The sequence below is a fragment of the Tamandua tetradactyla genome, chromosome 24 (genome assembly GCF_023851605.1).
Source record: "Tamandua tetradactyla isolate mTamTet1 chromosome 24, mTamTet1.pri, whole genome shotgun sequence".
Taxonomy (NCBI): Eukaryota; Metazoa; Chordata; class Mammalia; order Pilosa; family Myrmecophagidae; genus Tamandua; species Tamandua tetradactyla.
This window is the reverse complement of record NC_135350.1, coordinates 7,057,881-7,075,828: the sequence shown is the minus strand read 5'-3', so window position 1 is coordinate 7,075,828 and position 17,948 is coordinate 7,057,881. Positions and strand designations below refer to the sequence as shown.

Here is a 17,948-nt window from a genome sequence, read left to right as displayed (position 1 = left end):
TAGTGAGCTAATGAGAAATATAAAAATTATAAGTGGCCACCCAGATTCTGATGAAATGTAAAATTATATAACTTTAAAACTTAGTTACAAATAATTCCATGGGAAGAATCCACAGTTGGTGGATATATCCAAGAAAAGGATAGATAACGAAGCATGCTCATCATCAGTGTGAACTTACTGTTAAATGAAGCTCAGGAACAAATTTACAGAAGCAGGACTTACTTTTGCCAGTGTAGTTATGCTAGTCTGAAAAGATGTATGTACCCTAGAAAAGCCATGTTTTAATCCTATTCCCATTTTGTAAAGGCAGCCAGTTCTTCTAATCCTTATTCAGTACTGTATGTTTAAAGCTTTAATTAGATCATCTCCCTGAAGATGTGACTCAGTCAAGAGTAGTTGTTAAACTGGATTAGATAGACATGTGTCTCCACCCATTCTAGGTGGGCCTTGATTACTTAACTGGAATCCTATAAAAGAAGAAACATTTTGGCGAAAGCAGGACATTCTGAGAGAGCAGAACAATAGAACCACGAGAAAGCCACAAGAGAGAGTACCACAGAACCACGAAGCAAAGAGCCCCCCAGCCAGCAACTTTTGGAGATGAAGAAGGAAAACACATCTAGGGGAGTTGGAGAGGAAGCTAGCAGATGACGCTGTGTTCGCCATGTGCCCTTCCAGCTGAGAGAGAAACCATGACCAGTTTGCCATGTGCCTTTCCAGATGAGAGAGAAAACCCTGAACTTCATGGGCTTTCTTGAATCAAGGTATCTTTCCCTGAATGCCTTAGTTTGGACATTTCTATAGACTTTCTCTAATTGGGACATTTCTGTGACCATGTTAACTAGTAACTTATTAATTCCCCTTTTTAAAAGGGAATACCATTTTAAAAGAATACCATCCTGTTTCTGGTATATTGCATTCCAGCAGCTAGTAAACTAGAATAGTAGTATACCAATACCCATTGTTATACTCTTGGCTACTCTTTGATTGGTTCCTATATCGTAATGGAGCTGAAATAATCAAGTTGGGCTAAATAATATATTGGGGGGAAATTTCTTTCTTTCATGACTGTTAAAATATTTTTCTTAACTGTCTTTACTTTTATCACTATTTTTGTATTTGTTACAACTCTGAATGTAGTACTTCTTTTTTTTTTAATTAAAAAGCAATTTTTTACTTGCCCCAAATTATCAATCCATTTCAGTAAAAATGCATACTATTTTCTTGCTTAATGTAACTATGAGTAACTCTGGTCAACATTCTGTACGTACTGTATGCTGTATTTAGGGGCTGCTATACCAGAACTAACCATTGTTAAATTTTATGCTACTTCATTGTCAAATATTTTCGTATTTACTGAAGACTATGGCTTTCACTGAAGTTTTCTCATTCTTTAAATTTGTGCACAGAGAGCATTAGGATTAAACTGCACTAATTAACATCAACTACTTGATACATAAAGACTGACATTGTAATGCTCCCTAAAGAATTACATTCAGTAGGAATAGGCTATTGATAAATCAGATGATGAAACCAGAGGAAGAAAAATTAGGATGTGTCCTGGTCACTTCACTCCATAAATATTTAATATTTCTAGATGAATACACCTCATCATATTTCTAGATGAATACATATAGGTGTACATATAGAATACACCTATATGTATTCATATAGGAGAAAGATAAGCATTCTCCTATATGAAAATGAATTAGTTATATTGCTAGGAGCTAAGAGTGGTCCTAATAGAAAATGCTCCAATGAGCTATTTCCTGGCAGAAAGAAAGGCTGCAAATGAAATATCCTAAAACGGAAGTTATCAGATTGGATAAAAGTTTTTGCTTATTTACAATGTATAGCATGTTACTATATGGAAGTTCAACTCAAGCTAAGTATTGTTTATTGGAAATTATTGTATGATTTAAGGACCACTGGGTTGTACCCTTACAAACATTTTCCAGGCTAAAATAATTAGTCATGCTTTATGGCTTGGAACTCTGAAGACTTGTTCGCCCAATTGTTGCCATATAAGAGCACATGCAGAAGTGCTAGAATTGATAGAATTGCCACCTTTTGGTAATCTTAGTCTTACCAATGGATATTACCTGGCTCACCTTGGTGCAGAGTTGAGTAGCCCTTCTAGTCAGGTACATGCCCTTTGCGGGATTCTTAGTTTTTACAAGAGGATGTCAGTCTTCTCCCTGAAAAGCTACCTATTGAAGCACACAACACTGAACTTAACTCACAGTAAAAGCGACTGTATTTGAGGGCCTTTCTAAGAGTGTAATCTTGAACTCACTTACCTTCAGCAGCTCTTATAAGCTTGGTTGATATAAATGATAGTCACAGAGAACTGCATGAAGTTTATATCATCTAACCATTTATCTAGAGCTATATTTTTTGAGCATTTTTAGAAATAAAACCATTTTATTGAATGAAGTTTTGTACACAGCTCAATAAAATAGATTAAAAGAGGAGTCTACACTCTGGCACTCTCCTTTGACGGAGAGGGGCTCCTGATGTTTTCCATGGAACCCTCAGCTCTGCAAAGATAATTTTGAAAATCACTGCTCTAATATTGGGTTGCAAACCCAAATGTCCGTCAAGGATACTTGGAAAGAGGTAAGTGAGTCTGTGTCTAAAATACTTAGGAAATAATGTATGATAGAGATGAGAAGAGTGAACCTGCCACCTAACCAAAGGCATTCATTCAAATGTGATTTGTTTGTTTGCTTCTAAAACACTGTGTTTGCCAAACAAAGCACATGTGCAATTCTTATTTCACCTCTCCGCAATGAGTTTGCAGTTCCCGGATACTCTAAAATCTGTCTCTAAGTAGCCATATTCTCAAAAAACTGTGTCCTGGAACTGTACCATATTAGTAACATATAGAATTTATTTTTCTTAATTGCATATTGGAAAGTTAATGTCAATATTCCTTACTTATAGAAAATAGCTTCATGGTATGAAAATCGTTTAAAGCGGCATTTCTCTAAGTCAGGTAAATTTATCTTTGTAATAGAATTCTCTAGAATGCACATTCCTTGTCCCTAACTTACTATATCAGAATTTCTGGGAGTAAAGCCAGGAGTATGCACTTAAAATTAGATGATTATTATGAGCAATAGGATTTGAATATCACTGGTCCAAAGGATGCTTTTCTTTTTTATTTATTACTCAGGGTCCTATAGAATTGGTAGAAACTGTTTTCTGCTCTTGATCCTGGAAATATTAGTATTTATATTTTTACTGAACAACTGTGTTTTTTTTTAACTGTCAGAATGCTGTAACTTTTGAAACTGATAGTATCTGTTTGTTGTGCAGTTTGCTAATAACCAAGTTTTGCTTTTTAATTTCTCAAACGTAGACCATTTCAAGGCATTGAATTGAATTGCTAAACTCATTCATGGATCTATTATACTTTTCTATCTCTAAATTCCCTTCATTTCAATTTTTTCCATTATTTTAATTTATCTTGCAATATATTTTTTCGCTTCTCTACAAGACATTTTAAATACTCTCACAGTGGGCAATAGTTGACTAATCATGTAGCTCAAAGCACATTATTTAATCTTTTTGATGTACTTTTGCATTTTAAAAATAGAAATATTACTACCCCCATATAAGGCTGCTGGATACTTAAATGAGGTAATGCATATGAAATTCTTAGCAGAGTGTGTGACACATAAAAGGACTCAATAAATGTTAATTAATAATATTTATTTTATAAATGGGAGTATATATATATCAACATGAGAGCTAACAAAAATCATCAGTTATGTTTTAGGAATGGATAACTTTTTTTCACTATAGAATTCCATTTTTACTTGCTGAACTATTGTGAAATAATTTGCATACATCATTAAATTTCATCTCTAAGCACTTCAATGTGCGTCTTTACAAAATATGAATATACAAACCTAAAATAACATTACCACATCTAAAAATAGTACTAATTCCTTAATATCATTCAATACTTGCTCCACTTTCAAATTTTGCCAAATCATCTGAAAAAATGAGTTTTATGGCTCACTGTCCAATAAACAAATTTAAAATGGAAAACAGCTAGTGGCTGCTTTCTATATAATCTAAAAATAATTTGGCCATGTCTAAGCAATTAATTTTTTACAAGCTGGCAAGTAGAATGGGACAAATGTTAGGCAAATGAGAAGGGCAAGGAAAGCACCCGAACAGGAAGGGCTGCCACATCTGATCAGACAGCCTGAGCATGCTGTTCATGGCAATTGATATTTTTGCAGTTGGACTCGAATGTCACAGGATAAGGAGTCATGCTTTTAGAATTCAATTCAACAAGTAATAAAGCCACAAACAATAACACAAACCTGAGACTTGACAGCATAAAACAGAGAATTCATGACTGTCTCCATAGAAAGAAACTGTTCTGATAAGTTATGCATATGATTGTGCAGTTGGATGATTTTTCCTTCCATTTCATGAAGTTCTGGTGTGGTAGACATATTCAGTATGTGAACACATTCAAATAGACAGGATACTTCCTATGTGGTGAAAAATAAAGGAGCATAGAAAGCAAAGATGTTATATTTTTAAATGTTGACTTCCTAATATTTATTGTAGAATTGACTGAATTACAATTAAAAGAATAAAGCAGAAGGAAGCTCATCAATGCAAAAGAATTAGATTTTAGTAAAGTCAGTGTAGTTCATGATTAGGTTTTATATTAGAAAATGATACAACAGAGAGTTATCATTGTTTTTCAAATGTAAATCCCAGTTGCTTTGATTTTTGAGCTGTTGACATATTCTTCCACTACTTGTGCTTTTGTACTTTGTGAGAGACATTATTCAGAGAAAACATAAACAAGCATGACGGTGAATATTTATTTTGTAAATTCCTTTTGAAGAGGTCTTTCCAACAGATGTGCTAGCTTGACCATTGTAGTGAATTCCCCAAATTTCTGATTTATGAAGGTAATGTTAAATTTGTTTCCCCCTCTGACTTCTCTATTTAAACACACACACACACAATCACATTTATACACGTATAATTTTTTCGTGAGTATACCTTTCAACTTTTTTTATTGTATAATATGACATATATACAAAGCAAAGAAAGAAAAAAGCAATAGTTTTCCAAACAATCTTCAACAAGTGGTTACAGGACAGATCCCAGTGTCTGCCATGGGCTACCATGTCATCATGTCGGATTTTCCTTCTAGCTGGCCCAAAACACTAGAAGCTAGAAGGAATATGCATATTTTTTATCATCACAATTGACTTTTTTTCTTCTTTGTAAAAAATAACATATTTACACAAAAGCAATTTATTTCAAAGCATAGCACAACATTTAGTTTAGAACAGATTTCAGAGTTATGTATGGGTTACAATTTCACGATTTCAGTTTTTTACTTCTAAGCTGCTCTAAGAAACTGGAGACTCAAAGGAATATCAATACATGATTCAGCAACCATACTCGTTTGTTAAACCCTAACTTCTCTGTATAACTCCACCATCACTTTTGATCTTTTTCTCACTCTTTAGGGTTCTCTGGGCTATGCACATTCTAACCTTTTCATGTTGGAAGGGGTTGTCAGTAACATAGGGTAGGGAGATGGAACTAGCTGTTAATTCTGGAGAGACTGGCCCCTCTAAGTTTCAGGACTTATCTGGTTTAGGGACCCATCAGGAAGATGAAGATTTCTGGAAAGTTATCCTACTGCATAGAACCTTTGTAGAATCTTATATATTGCCCTAGGTGTTCTTTAAGGATTGGCTGGAATGGTTTTGGTTGGGGTTGGGAAGCTATGATAGGTAGCAATGTGTAACTAAAGCTTGCAACTCTATGTGAACTCCCTTAGCCACTGATATCTTATTTGTTACACTTCTTTCCCTCTTTTCGGTCAGGATGGTATGGTTGATCCCATGGTACCAGGGCCAGACTCATCCCTAAGGGTCATTTTTCATTCTGCCAAGGAGACTTCCACCCCTGGATGTCATATCCCACATGGGGGTGGGCAATGATTTCACTTGCAGAGTTGGGCTTACAGAGAGTGAGGCCACATCTGTGCAACAAAAGAGGTCCTCCAGAAGTAACTCTTAGGCATACCTATAGCCAGGCTAAGCTTCTCTGCTACATACATAAGCTTCACAAGAGGAAGCCTCAAGATCAATATTTTTTATATTGATGAAGGCTCACCAGCATAATTTATGCTATCACATGAAGCAACTGGTTTACTTTTGAGTTTAGGAAACTAGAATCAAGTCATATATTTTAACTCTTCTTTGTTGGTGTCTTTCCATGCCTTAATTGCTCCTTGTTTTCCCATAATAAATATCCTTTCTGAGTGATTTCATTCATTATGTGTCAACCATATTAAGTTTTATTATTCATTAAGTCATTAAGAAATATAATTCGGTGCTTACTATGTATCGGATACTTTTCTGGGCACTAAGAGACACTGTATTTGCTTTCATGAAGTTAGGATTTTAGAGAGCAGAGAGGAAAAATAACCAAAATAAACAAGTGAGCTATATAATACACTATAGAGAAAAATAAAACTAGGAAGGAAGAAAGAGAGCTCTGATGAGAGGTCGTGGGAAGAGTCACAATTGTAAGTGGGGTAGATGGGGAGGGCTCTCATTATTTCAGGTATCCTGTTGTTGGACTGAATTCAATAGAGGAAGGAGAGATACTTTTTTCTGTTTAACATATTGGCTCAAATGGACTAAACGCAGCTTGGGAAGGGAGCCAAAATCATCACATTGACTTTAATTTTCACCAACTGGGATTAGAAGCTCCTCAATGGCTGCCCAGTAGAAGCCGGTTAAGAGGTTATTGTAAACATTCTCTCTGAGCATCTGTGGGTTCTCTCTTAGCTCCTTCAAGACTTTATTTTCTAAGTTCTCTTAGGTTCCCACCCACAATAAATCTGCTCCCACAGGAATGGATTAAAAGAACATGCCATTTTCTAGGGTATATAACAGTTTCAAACCAGCACAGTTATCTTGCCTTTTCTAACTTTTAGAGCCACATTTCTTGGCTCAAGTCCCCCTACCATCTTTACAGTCTACAATGACCAGTTGCATTTTTCTCACACTGTCATCTCTCTGATTCTGACTTTTTGCTTCCCTTTTCCACAGTGAAGGACCCTTGTAATGATATTAGACCTGCTTAATCCAGGATATCCTCCCTATCTTAAGGTCAGCTAGATAGCAACTTTAATTCCCCCTTGCCATGTCACATAGCATATTCATAGTTTCTGGAAATTAAGACGAGACATCCTGCCTATCACAGGTTACGAAAAGTAGTAAGCACAGAAAAATGAGAGGAAATGGGAAAATACGGATATAAAGGGAAGAATTTATTGGAATATGGGAAGCTTAAAACTGTTATTTGGTAGTGAGAAGGTACAGAGTTTGCTCATGGGAATGAGCCAAATTCATGGAGGAAATAGTCTAAAGAACCAAGAAGCTGCAGTATTGAAAATATAATTTTTAAAGAGTTTTCAAAATGCTCACAACATTTGGACAAGTTAACTTTGTAAGAGAGTTCCAAGGATCAATGGGGAGTTGTGATCCACTATGGCCGATTATATTATTATTTAGTAAATCTCAGATAACTTGCTTTGGACAATGAAATGTGGAGGTCTGAGCAGAGGCTTAAAGAGGCATTGCAAGTTTCCTCCAGGCTTTTTGAACTCCTGCTGCCCTCTGCTGTATGAACTACATACCCAGATGGTGGCTGCTTTTCAGTTTGCTTCCTAGAATAAGATGTGTGGAGCAGACCAGAAACTGACCCGCAAATTGGAATTGCGCCTAGGAGCATCCAGCTCACCCCAGACAAGCAAGAATCAATGCATAGACCTGTGAGTGAATAGTAAATTATTGTTGCAAACCACTGAATTTTGGGATTGTCATGCATCATTATGTGGCAAAAGCTGACTAGTACATCAAAGCTGTTATAAAGGTGGCATGGGTAGAGTATTGTGAAGATATGGTCTTTAAAACTTTTTTTTTCTTTTTCAGGGAAGAGGAAGGAAAAATGGGTTTGGAAACCACTGTTAAGAAGAAGGACACTTACTCCACTTAGAGACCCAGGGGTCAGGGGTATGAAGGCTGTGAGAGAGAAGACAAACTCCACTTCAGAGTTTTCAGAAAAATGGGGTTCACAATTCTGAAGTAGGTTACCATTAGAGCAAGGAGGTGAAAGGAAACTGTGAAAAAGGAATTGAGGAATAGGGAAATTTGCTAATGATTGTCTGTAAATTCCATAGTGCAGTGGAAAGATTTCCACTTCAATCTCTTCTTATTTTCCACCACCTATTGTGCCTCTCAGTATGACAAATCCAGACATCTCTAGTTCAAATAATAAAATTAAACTCATTAATTTCCCCTAAACATGATTCTCTTTCTGTAACACCCTTCATTTCTCCTAAGCTAGATAACTAGAGACATCTTCCCCATTACTTCCCATGAGATGAATGTCCAGGTTCTGTCTATATACTTACAAGCTATTTCCCAAATTGTTCCTCACTTTTCCATCACTACTGTTGACCAAATACATACTCTCTTTTCATCACTTGAATGAGATATTGAGACAATTTTCTAAAAGGTTTTTATGCCTCTAGTCGCAACACCTACAGTTAATCAGCTAACCTAGTGAAAAGAACATGGATTACAGAGTCAGTTCTCAGTGTGATACTCACTTTGAGACTTACTATGGGACAAGGGAAAGGATAATTACAACTTTATGAGCTTCAGCTTTCCTCACCTGTGAAAATTAAACTCAATAAAATTACATAATTTACAAGGTTGCTGCGTGAGTTAAATGAAATAGCACCTAGCTAATCCACAGCATTAAATGATGTCTAATTAATATTAGTTTTCTTCATCCTCTTATTTTTTTGAATACTCTTTCTAAAATGCAAATTTGATTGTGTTATTCACTTTGAAAAAAATTCCAAATAGTTTTCCCCTGACCATAGAATGAAAAAAATTTCTCTACCACTGTATAAAAGGTCTTCAATGACCTGGCCTTTGATATCTCATCTCCTTCCAATCTTTAGCACATCCTGTGAGCCAAGATATAGAAACTTTATTGAAACTAGAACCACATGGCTCAATTTATGAGTATATAGCATCCTAGAAATGGTCTAAGACAGAAACTCAAGTGCTCACCAAAAACCAAGTTTTCTGTTTCATCTTGGCAGAAACTTACCAGCTGTAATAAATATCTGTATTATCTTTCTCCTTACAGACTGTTAAATTATATGCTTCTCACTGGAAGACTCTGAGGCTCTAAAGATGATAGAGTCACCAGAAGATGACAGGATTCCAGATCCCTGAATAATTGCATGGAACAGTGCCCTTCCTCCCACCTGCATCAGACTGTGATATAAACATGAAACAAACCTTTTTTGTGATAATCTATTGAGTTGTTATTGTTCTTTATAGTATCCTTTAAGTTGGCCAGACTGACACAGAAATTGAGGGGAGTTGCTGCTCTAACGAAATTTAATGGGGGATGTGAGGGTAGTTCAGTGGTAGAATTCTCTCATTTGGGAGGCCCGGGTTTGATTCCTGGCCCCTGCACTTCCCAAACAAACAAAGAAACCAACAAAAACAAACAAACAGAAATTCAACACGGGGTGCTACACTAACAGGATACTCACATGGAAAAAGAATGAAATGTGACCCCACCATACAGCATACAAAAAAAAAAAAACTTTAAGTAGGTGTCTCTGGCTCCGTAGTTGACTGTGGGCTACAAAGTTGACAGCGGAGATTCATTCTTTATTATGGCAAAGTATTTAGTGAAAATGCCACTTGTGATAAGAGAAAGGTAGACCACAATTCCACAGATACTTTCTCTAGAAAGAAAGTATTTTTCTCTATGTTTGACATTTATATGTCAAACATAGAGAAACAGAATGTTTCTCTTTTCATATCCAAAAGAGAAACAGGATAACAGAATGTTTTTCCTTAGTATCAGTCACTAATATTGGATGAATTTGGCAAGATACTGCAAGAAAGAGAAGAGCTCAGGCAATATCTGACATGTTTGTCATGTTTGTTAATGATAAAAGGATGAGGAAAAATTTGGAGTCCTTGTGAAAACACAAGAAAGTCAATTGATTCTGGAATTTGAATGAGAGACATTAAAAAAAAAAAAAAGACTTTGAGCCCTGAAAAGCCAGTGCGACTGACTTCTCATTTGAATTGATTTACTCTGCCCCGTAGAAACATCAAATTAAAGGTAACTCCCCCTTCAGACCTATTATCCTAGCTGGCATCAAGATCCCTTATTAACTTAAGACGCTTGAGAATGAGCAAAACAAAGAAGTAAAACTAGGTCTAAGAAAGTACTTTGAGTGTGGCTATTAGCACATGAAAATGACTCAAAGCAAATAAATTAGAATTCTAGTAGTAAGTTTTTGAGGCACTGGCACTGCCAATGAAACAGTGCCAAAGATAAACTTTGAATGTTCAAGCTATCCTACAAATTTACTCCAGGAGAAATGAGTTGGAAAAGTTGAGCATCCCTAAAGGAAGGCATTCTCCCCAGTGGGAAGTGATAGAAAACTAAAAAGCCAAATCATGGGCCATGGGGAGCAATGGAAAATGAAGAACCTAATTCTAATTTAGGAACTTAAACCAAGTGCCCGGCAAAGCACCTTCACACTGTTGCCCAAGAGCATTTCAGAGTCGCTTTAGCCTAATGACTGTTCCCATTCTTTTCTTCTCTAAATGGGCAAACTTATTGAAGTTATTCTGACTCTTCCCCATATGGCATATATATATATATATATATAGTATCTTCTATATTGAGGGGACTGTCCTAATAAACTTGTTTTCTGTGTTCATATGGCATCACCAGGAATAGCATTTGCACTTGATGGAGAGGATTGCACATCTTGTGGAGATTCTGGAAGTAGTGATTGGATGAGACTTTAAGCAGTCTCCTTTTGGTGGGAGAGGGTGGCAAGGGCATTCTATGTGTGGAGAGTAAAAGGGATATTCTAAAAGGAAAGGTGGGCTGTGGAAAGACTGGTTTATTGTTCAATCATATCTATGTTTATTTGTCAAACACCAAGGCTGTTTCATAGGTGGGATCATATGGCCAACTTCTTTTCACAGAATGGTGGACAAAAGCAATGTCCACCACTTCCAGGCCTGGCCCTCACATGATCCTCTCTCCTATTATCTTTTGGCCACTGCAGAGAATCAGGTAGGACCCATAAGGTCCAAGGTCCCACTGAACCACTCTATGGAAGAAATCTGAACCTTGAATGACTGTATACCCGTGTGTTTTCTCACAAACTCTCATGGGACTGTGATGGGAGCTAGAAGCACAAGTTTACTTTGATAAGCCAGTGAGATTCTGCATTTGTTTTGTTTTGTTTTAAAGTAGACATTAGCCCCCCTTGCAAATGCATTTGAATCCAGGTGGCATAGCTAGATTATTGCTCCCAACCTCCCTTAGAATTAAATGTGGCCATATCACTTCACTAGAGATAGAATATAGACAAACATGAAGTGTGCTATTTGTTGGTTAAGGCTGTTAAAAAACAAATTTGATCCTCCATAATCTCTCACCCCTTCTGCTGGCTAGATGCAGAAAGCAAATGTGCCAGTTTGAAGATAATATGAAGAAACATATCCTTTAATATTCATTCAGTATTACTGGGTGGGATCTTTTTTATTGTTTCCACGAGATATGACCCATCCAATTGTGGATGGCAACTTTTGATTAGATGGTTTCCATGGAGATATGTTTCTACCCATTCAAGGTGGGGTTGCTTACTGGAGCCCTTTAAGAAGGAAACGTTTTGGAAAAAGTTTCAGGGCTGCCAGAATCACAGAGCCCATGCAGCCAGAGACCTTTGGAGCAAAAAGAATTCATCCCCCCTCAAGGGAAGCCTTATGAAATGAGGAGAAAAAGCTAGCAGACATCCCCATGTGCCCTTCCAGCTAAAAGAAAGAACTTCATTGGCCCTTTCTTTGGAGTTAAGGTGTCTTTCCCTTGATGCCTTCATTTGGACATTTTCATGGCCTTAGAACTATAAACTTGCAACTTAATAAATTCCATTTTTAAAAGCCGTTCTATTTCCAGTATATTGCATTCTGGCAGCTTGCAAACTAGAACAACCACCAAGCCTTAAGTAAAGATAAAGTGTCTGACTTACTGCATGGATTTAAGCATTTGCCAACCAGGAATATCCATTTTGGATACTTATATGCATGAGAGAGCTAAATTTTTCAGCAAATATTTCAAATTTTTTTTTGTAACGGCATTTAGCATTTGCCTGCCCTACATAATAAGCTGGCTGTTTGTTTCCCTTTAAATCTCCTGTGACTTTCACATTATTCAGTCAGATTGGGATTCCCTTCCCTTATTTCCCCGTGAAAACTTCTATTCAAATTTCAAAACTCATCTCAAATAATACGATTTTCTCAATTTACTGAGAAGTTATTTATTCCCTTCTCTGGGATAAGTGTATCTCTATTATTCTCTTAATAATATTCAACCATAATTACTGATTTACACACAAACATAGAGCAGATAAATTTACTTTGTATTTCACTGTCTCTGTCATGCCTCACACAATAGATAAGACATGGTTTTCAAATAAACAAAATAATTTATACTATAATATATTGTCATCTTCTGTGGTCAAAGCTACTGAAATGATTTATGAGGAATGAATATATATAGAGCAAATATTATAATCTAAAAATATATTTTAAAAGTAAATCTTATTAAAGCAGATTCATATTTGGAGCAAATAGAACAAATTATCTGTCTGTCTGTGTCAGTTTGAGTCTATTGAAATCTTAGTAATGTCATAACCCTAGGATGAAAGAGGACAGACAATGCCATAATGGAAGCTTTTTTTCCCCACTCAACTCAGGTTAAGAAGGGACTTCAATTATTCCTACACTAATCTATTAATTATTCACAGACCTGAAGATTTGATTGCTCTCTTTCACTCTACAAGCATGAAGTTTCAGGCTTCCCCAGGCATATGCTCTGGGTTGTTAAAATGTTATCAATTTACACTTTGCAGAGGTTTCTCACTACTTTTTCCAAGGTCTTCTATTGCCGAGTAGAACTCTTCATTTCATCAAAAGAATTCAAAATGTGGAATTTGAAAAAAAATGTAATTATATTTGATTTCAGATCCAGTATGACCAAAGAAAAGCAACTTACATGAAAAGCTCAATTTCCATTTGGTTGGTTCATGTATATTTCAATTATATGGTTGATAAGAGTCTTCTCTTTTAAAATTTACCTTAATAGTTAGCAAAATTGAATATCAGGAATATGAATTAGTTGCCTTTGCAGTGACTGAATTCTCAAAGCATTTTATTTTTATCAAAGCACACTGTGTGCATATAGAGACAGGGCCATAGATTTAAAAGACATACTTCATTTGTTCTGAATAGAAAATACCTTGGAGGAAATGTTGTCATCAGATCAATTCTGTATATACATAAGAATGTATTTCTAGATAATATGACCAGGATTGATCACAAAGAGGCAAGCATGGTGGAATAAAATGCCATCGATTTAACCATCTGGACCTCCTTATTTTACTGTTCTCATCTTTTTTTCTCTGGATATTCTTCTTAATCCATGGAATAAAGCACCTATTTAATGCTCTTTTCTAGGTTACCTTTAAGTGACAGCCTTATTTTTTATGTCTGTTTAAGACCAAACAGCAAATTGATATTTGGCACTATTTATGCCAAGCTTCCCTTATGATTAACTTGTTACAAGATATAGCTGTTGAATTTCACGTGGTATTTTAAAATGCCACCATTTAAAGCAAAAATAATCTAAAAAATTAGCCAAGCCATGTACTTGCTACAATAAAACCATAAACATACACCTAGAATTACAATTTCCTAGCATATTATCTTGCCTGTGGTCAGCAATTGAATAAGTAGGAAATATAAGCACCACTGAGATGAAAAAAGAGCTTAATATTTGGTATTAAAGCTATCTGATGCTGATGAATAAGAAGACTTTATGTTGTTTTTGTTTGTTTGTTTTCCTCCTCTTTTTAAAAGATTACAAACGGATTAGAGAGAATGGAACACCCTTAGTCGTTTTATGCTTTTCTTACTCTAAAATTTGTCACTCTAGGCAAGCTCTACCACATTGCACAGCTACAGAGGAAAAGAAGATCACAATAGAGCCATGAGGTTATTATTATTCTTAGTCTGAAAGGTTAAAAAGTGGCTTTAAAAACTGATAGGACAGAAATCACATTAATACATGGCATTTGACATAAAAGCACTGTCCCTTGCTCAAAGAGTTCAGTGCACCCACTCGCTAGTATTTTTGAGAAATATTCCCTGTATTTTGTACTGGTTGAAATAGAAGAGAGATAGATCCTTTTTCTAGTTCAAAGAGGAGGGACAAAGGATCATTATGAAGTGATTGACCCAAGATAGGGATCTGGACAGCCAAAGAGTGCTACTAAATTCCACAGTCTGACTGTAACATTCTCTTTTGTATCTTAATTGCTTGTGCTCAAGTTTTCAAAACATTTAAATTATGATCTTTTCCATTACAGCAGTTCTAGACTTTCCCTTTTCAAAACGCTCCCTTGTCATCATTATATGGAGACCAGGGACCTCAGCTTAACAATTCTCGAAGTCAGATTTTATTTACACAGGCAGATCCCCCACCCCGAACTCAGACGGTGCACTTGATCCTCCGGCGCCTGTCAGTTATCCACACCACCTCTCCTTCACTCGGGAACTCCGGCTGTGCCTCAGAATCGGCCTTTTATTCTTGCTCACCTTCCTTCACTTCAGTTAGGTGCAAATCTTGTCTATCTCCTAAAATATCTCTCAAAAACGCCCCTTCCTCCCGTTTTCCACTGTCAGTGATTTTATTCTGGGTCTTGTTACCTCTTTTCTACAATTAGCCTCCTAACCAGGCTTCCTCTATCTATTCCCTCTCTTTTCTTATTTTATCTCTTCTATTGTCCCAAATTTGTGTTTCTGAAACAAGCTTGATCTTGTACTACTCTGATTGAAAAGCTCCACTCGTGCCTTAGTATATGCAGAAGAATGAAACAGTGACAACAACGAATTCTTAACCCGGCTTGGGCTGTGCTTCATAAGGCAGGCCCTGGTCACTTTTCTTACACCCCTCTACCATCACCTCCTATTCCAGCCACCCTGGACCACGCTGTTCCTGAAATTTATCGTGCTCACCCATGCGCTCAATCATCTCCTTCCTTGAATGAGGAGTTAGGGAGGTGGTGGAGCTCACTGTTGAGGACCATGAATTTTGTACTGAATCCAAACAGGGCTTGAGTCTCTGTCTTGGAATTTTCTAAGAGAAGGACCTGGTCAAGTTACCAGAAATTACTTCCCTGCAACCTCCAGTTTCCTCATTTATGCAATGAGGATAATTACCTGCTTCTCAGGGATCATGTGACGATTATGTACAGTTATATAAAGAGCTTAGCACAATACAATGACTGAAACATAGGAAATGCCCTATAAATAGTAGTTATTAGTGTTGCTGCTGCCTTTACTACCACTATTTCATCCCTATACTATTACAGTCATTTTTGCTTTTAGTTGCTAACACACCTTTTTTTTTTTTAACATGGGCAGGCACCGGGAATCGAACCCGGGTCCTCAGGGATGGCAGACAAGCATTCTTGCCTGCTGAGCCACCGTGGCCCGCCCTCTAACACACTTTTTGACATCCTTTGTGAAAGCGAACCTGATAATTAGAAACAACTGAAAAGCACTTAGATATAATTCTTTTAAGATAGATAATCACAGTTTACAATATTATCATGGCCAAGTATGAGATGTGATTATAAAATACTGTTATACTATTCCAATCTGAGCAACTGACTTTCAGAACAATTTTAATAGATGAGTGGAAAGGGACTTAGACAAATATTAATATTTTTGAGGTAGTTTTCTGGTTAGGATGGCCGTATAATTCGTTATCCAAATACTTCTCAGAATTAAAAGGGCACAGCTATTATAGCCAGGAAAACAGATAATAAGTGAGGACCCTCTTTGGGAAAATGTTTCCCCAAAGTTAGTTCAATAGAATTCATATGTCAGATGCATAAGCTTGGATGGACAAAGTTATAGTATAAATATGAAAGGGTTTAACATCAAAATGAACATTAACTTCAGTCACTGTCATCTGGATAAAGTTAAATTTACCTTTTCTAGATTTTGTGATATGTGTAGCTTATGGAAACAAGACCTACTAAAATGGAAATTGTCAGCTATTTTGTGACTGAGAATTTAACTCTGAGTGGAAGAATAGAAAAAGAAATGGACAAGTTTCCATTTCGAAAGAAGCATGTATGTCCCATTTATTTGAAGTTATAGGTAACAATCTTTATGATTTCAAAAGAGTCTGGATGATTTGTCAGATGTGGTTAGGACAAAGGAGATGATTTGTAATTTACAATCAATACACACAGCTACCCATAACTTGCTTGGGCATTGGAGACAATAGAAACATTTCAGGATTTTTAAAAATATTTGCATGATGATAAGAAGACATCTGACAAGTTAAAGGTGTTGTTGACTATTTTTGAAAAGAATGATGTGAAATTTATAAAAACACCAAATAAGCCTAGCACTGAAAGGTCATCATCATTATTGGAAAGAACCTGAAGAATAAATCTTTCCATTTGACATCCAGTTCCTTATATCTCTCACAACTTTACCCAAGAAACATGCCAAAAAAATTGTTTCCCTTGTTTTCTTAGCTGGCAATCAGTGGTACACATTTCAATAAGGGAAAAAAAAAAAAAAAGCTAAGGAAATGGTTTATCTGCTAAAGGAAACTATTCCTGATGGTACTTACCTGTTGACTATCTCACATGCAGTTCAGTAAGTTCGGTTTTTAAGTCTTCCATGTTTTCTTTATTATCATCAGCTCTCTTCCATGCTCATTAAGTGCTTGCTATGTGTAGAATATTTTACTATGCACCGAGTTTACAAAAATTTGTAAAGCACAATTCCATCTCAGCAGGTATTGGGTGATAACTTTAGGTGCTGCACCCTATGACTGCCTGCCCAGGCATGTCAATCAGCTTTGTGGAAGGAAAACCCATCTGTGCTTCCCGAGATAAATGGACTCATCCAATATTTGTATTGCATTCTTGTTTCTTGTAACTTTATTCTTTCTTTCCTACTCCTAATCCTTAGCTAACAACCTAATAATGCCTTCGGTTTGTGCCGCTGCACCCTGACATCCTGAACTACACTCGGTCATTAACCAGCTGTAGCTCCATGAACCGAACACTGTTGATAAACCACTGATTTTAGTTTGATCTTTCCCCATAGACTCCTGGATTCCACACAGAATCTACTTAGGTAGGGGCTGGAATTTTAAGAAAAACAGCAACATTCATGGCCACAGAATAGCACAAAAATAATCTCAGGATATTTGCAAATGCACAGAAATATCCAGGTAAATATAATATCTAGAAAATTATTTCAAAAGCATTTACCAAGCACCTACAAGAAGGGAAGGATCAGATGTATCAAAGCTGCTTAGAAATCTAGTAAGATGAAGTCTAGGAAATAATCATTAGACATGTCAACATGGAAGTCACTGCTGTGATAAGGGAAGTTCCTTTGGAGTGACTGGAACAAAGGCTTGACTGAGTGGGTTGAGAAGGGTTCCAGAGGAGAAGACATATTTTCAAGCATGGCCAAAACCATTAGCTATATTTCTAGACTGCTTAGTATAAGTAAGCACTTTTCTAAGCACTCTATGATGCATTAATTTTCTATGAGGAAGGTATGAGGATTAGTCACTATTTATAAATAAGGAAACTAAATTACAAAGAGGCTTAGTAACTTGTATAATAAAAGAAAGTAAGTACTGTTTGAAATTTAAGGAATCTGCTCCTGATATCTGGCTCTTAATTGCTACGTAATGCCAGAAGAATCACTGAGATCAGT

General features: G+C 36.3%; 1 long non-coding RNA gene across 1 annotated transcript in view; it reads left to right on the top strand.

Moving 5' to 3' along the window:
* LOC143668007 (uncharacterized) overlaps nt 1–9,404 on the top strand; it is a 30,527-nt gene extending 21,123 nt beyond the window's left edge. Inside the window, exons 2-4 of the long non-coding RNA XR_013168239.1 lie at nt 7,728–7,840; nt 8,001–8,153; nt 9,232–9,404. This is a non-coding gene — a long non-coding RNA (uncharacterized LOC143668007). The remainder of the gene's footprint in view (nt 1–7,727; nt 7,841–8,000; nt 8,154–9,231) is intronic.
* The last annotated feature ends 8,544 nt before the right edge of the window (nt 9,405–17,948 follow it).